The sequence below is a fragment of the Panicum virgatum genome, chromosome 9K (genome assembly GCF_016808335.1).
Source record: "Panicum virgatum strain AP13 chromosome 9K, P.virgatum_v5, whole genome shotgun sequence".
NCBI lineage: Eukaryota > Viridiplantae > Streptophyta > Magnoliopsida > Poales > Poaceae > Panicum > Panicum virgatum.
Window position 1 is genome coordinate 26,306,154 of NC_053144.1, and position 3,674 is coordinate 26,309,827.

At 54.1% G+C, this 3,674-nt stretch overlaps 1 pseudogene; it reads right to left on the bottom strand.

Annotated features, from left to right (window-relative positions):
• Positions 1 to 500: 500 nt before the first annotated feature.
• On the bottom strand, positions 501 to 2,778 carry LOC120647892 (annotated as a pseudogene).
• Between the last annotated feature and the right edge of the window lie 896 nt (positions 2,779 to 3,674).

Sequence of the window (3,674 nt, forward strand, 5' to 3'; positions counted from 1 at the left end):
ATTAATGTGGGAATTTCTAGACCCTCTCGGCAAACGTGGTGGCTTCTTTTAACACTCCTTTAATAATATAATAGAGGTAATGCTATTTTTAAATTTGATAATTCAGTATTTTCCTATTTAGTAATTGTATTCAACATGGACTCTTTGATTAAGCCCTAATTTCCTTTTGTTTTTAATTCCGAATTAAACTATTTACTAATAGTATTCAGCATCGACTCTTTGCCATGTCTTAATTTTCCTTAATTTTTTAAATCCGAAATTAGTTATTTATTAATCGTATTTGACATGAACTCTTGAGTTAGTTTGAACCGTTAGATCTTCATAAAATCCAACGGTGCAAATTCTTCTCTTTTTTAGATTAATGTGGGAATTTCTAGACCCTCTCGGCGAACGTGGTGGCTTCTTTTAACACTCCTTTAATAATATAATAGATAAAAGCCCACATATATATTGTTTTGTGGCTAATAAGTAAATCGCTGGCATTCAGCTCAGAAAATTAATTAATTCTCGCTTAGATCTTGCTTGATCTGTTTATCCAGCCTCGATCCTCCTCCCGGCCGCTCGCTGCTGCCACGCTTCCTGCTGCTGCTGCTCTCCCGCGACAGGTCCACCATCTCCTCCATCTTGGGAGTCAGGTACGCCCTCGGAGTCTTGCCCGCCGACGACTGCATCAGCTCCACCCCCGAGGCCAGCTGCTGCGCGTGCGAGCTCATGCCGGCCAGCAGGGACGCGCGCCCCGACTGCTGGTACTCCCGCCGGTCGCCCACACGCTCGCTGAGGTCGCGCAGCTCCTCCTTGATCGCCTCGCACGTCGGGTCGTCGCCGGCCGCCCCTGGCGCCGACCTCTCCACCTCCCGCAGCCGCGCGTTCAGGATCCGCGCGGCCCCCGCGTGCTGCCCGCCGTCGGCGGCCACCCGCGCCGCCGCGATGCCTTCGGCCGCTGCGAGGCGGACGCGCTCCCGCTCCGCCTCCATGGACGGAGCAGGCATGTCCGTCAGCTCCAGCGGCCCCTGATCGCCGCGGCGGGGGCGGCGGCGTGCGCCGCCTGCCCCGTCGCGGCGCATTTGTAGGCGCAGCTCACCTTGACGAGGCGGGTGACCTCCTCCGTCGCCCGCGCCCTCGGAACGTACACGAGCACCAGGAAGCGCCGGCGCTCGTCGTCGTAGAGCTCGCCGGCGTCGATGGAGGCGGCGCGGCCGTCAGCGGCGACGTGGCTGCCGTAGCTGCCGGACTTGACCTCCTGGACGCGCACGCCGCGGTGCAGGCACGCGACGGCGATGCGCGCCTCCTGCACGGCGACGGAGAGGAGCCCGCCGACGCAGCGCGCGAACGAGTCCTGGATCGCCGCCTGGTCCTGGACGAACGAGAAGGTGCCGCCCGTCGCCTCGGCGATGGCGTGCATCGCGGCGGCGTCGTGGTCGGTGCCCAAGCCGAACGTGTGGATCGGCACAGGGCGGGAGGCGGCGTGCACGAACGCAGGCGGACGAGGCTCGTGTAGTTCCTGGCGCCGCCGCCGATGCGTTGCGGGAGGACCGAGTCTTGGCCGTCGGACAGGAGGATCACGGCGGCGGCCGACGAGCACCTCGGCGCCCGCGCGGAGGCCCGCAGCGATGTTGGTGCCCCCCTCGGCGGCGCGGGCCTCCACGGCCCGCTTCGCCGCGGCCTTCCCCGCGCCCGACATGCGCGCGAGGCGGGTCAGGCGCCGAGCGACGTCGGAGAAGGTGAGGACGGAGAGGCGGTCGGCGGGGCCGAGCTGGTCGACAACGAAGCACACGGCCTGCTTGAGCAGCGCCAGCTTCGGGCCCTTCATGCTCCCGCTGACGTCGAGCACGAGCACGAGGTCGAGCGGCGCGCGCGGCGCGCCGGCCGGCGCCTTGGCGTCCACGAGCACCGCGAACCTGTCGCGGGACGCGCCCGTCCCGAGCGCCGGGAACTCGCACTGCGCCTTGAGGACCAGACCGCCGTTGGCCGCCGCCCCGCCGGCGATCTGGCGCGGCTCCAACGGTTCGTCGTCGTAGAACGCCCAACCGCAGCCGGCGGCGGGTTGACGACTAAAATTGGCATTAGACAATACACCGGTGTGACCGGTACGCCCTAGCGGTCTGACCGGCGCTGTAGTCGGTCCGGCAGCAGCCGACCGGTCTGACTGGTCCAAGTGTAATCCGAGTACAACTAGGGATTTTAATAGATTTAGATCTTTTTACTTTCTTTTTGCCCTAGTCTTTTCCCATCTACTATCTGTTGTTCCTCCTTCGTCTCTACGTCGATTGAGGGTGTTCTAGGTGGCATGCCGACCCTAGAACAACCCTTCGTGCGCCTGCCCCGACGGGTCCTTCCCGGGCGACGTTCGTTGGTCTCGCCGCCGGCCTGGCCGGCGACAACCGGTCGGACCGGTGTAACCGACCTGTCTGAGCATCGGCGCTGCATCGTGCCGTCGCTCGCTGCGCGTTCAAGCGTTTTCGTGTGTTGGCCCTAGTTCTGCGCCAACATATTTTGGCGACTCCGCTGGGAAAAGAAGAAATTAATCGGTTGCCATGGCCGGTATTCCTAAACCTGGTGAAGTTGATTCTGCCAATATCCGGAGGCCGAATGTTCAACAACTTTCGGTCGAGCATTAGAAGATTCTTGATGGCGTCCAGAAGAAGATCAGAGAAGATAAGGAAAAGGAGATCCAGAAAATTAGAGAAGAGAAGGAGAAAGAGATCCAAAAGCCATGAACCAGTACATCTCGCACTTCTCCATCGACCGGCAAGGGAAGGTCACGACGGATGACGCCATCGACGCTTCATAGTTTGAGGTAAAATTCAATGAGAATGAACAGCCTATCCTTAATTCCGAAATAACTAATGCTATAGATGATGTTGTTTCTTCTCATGTGAATAATAAGTTAGAATTTATTGGCCAAAATATACATGATATGTTTGACGATCGCTTTAGCCGAATTAAAACACATCTTGGTATGAAATCTGTCGGTAATAATGCATCTACATCTAATACCGATAAGACAATGTATAGTTCGGTAATTCCAACTAATAATGCTATTGTGACTAATTCGGCTATTCAGCGAAGCCGAAATAATTATAATTCAGCACCTCATGCAAATGTACCACATGGGGCAGCAAGTTCGTTGCGACATTCTACACCGCCGAACTTTTCTCAACCTAATAATACACCGATCACTAATCGGCTTAATGCCGATGATGTTGGATCAGGGAGTATTAAAGATGAGGTGATTAATATATTTCGGCAAACTTTTGGTATAGACCCTAAAGACAAATGCTGATCTTATCAAAGACCATACCCTGAGAATTACGATTATGTTGTATATCCTCAAGGGTTTAAAATTCCTGAATTTGTTAAATTTACTTGTGATGATAGTAGAACTACATTGGAGTATATTGGTCAATTTATTATACAATGTGGTGAAGCTAGCACTAATGACATTTACAAATTGAGATTATTTCCTTTATCTCTATCGGGTGCTGCATTTACTTGGTTTATTTCATTGCCACCCAATTCAGTTTTTACTTTTGCTGAGCTAGAGCAAAAATTCCATGATTATTTCTTTACTGGTGAAACTGAATTGAGATTGTCACATCTTTCATCGGTTAAACAAAAAATACATGAAGGCGTTTCTGAGTATATTAGAAGATTTAGAGATACTAGAAACCGAT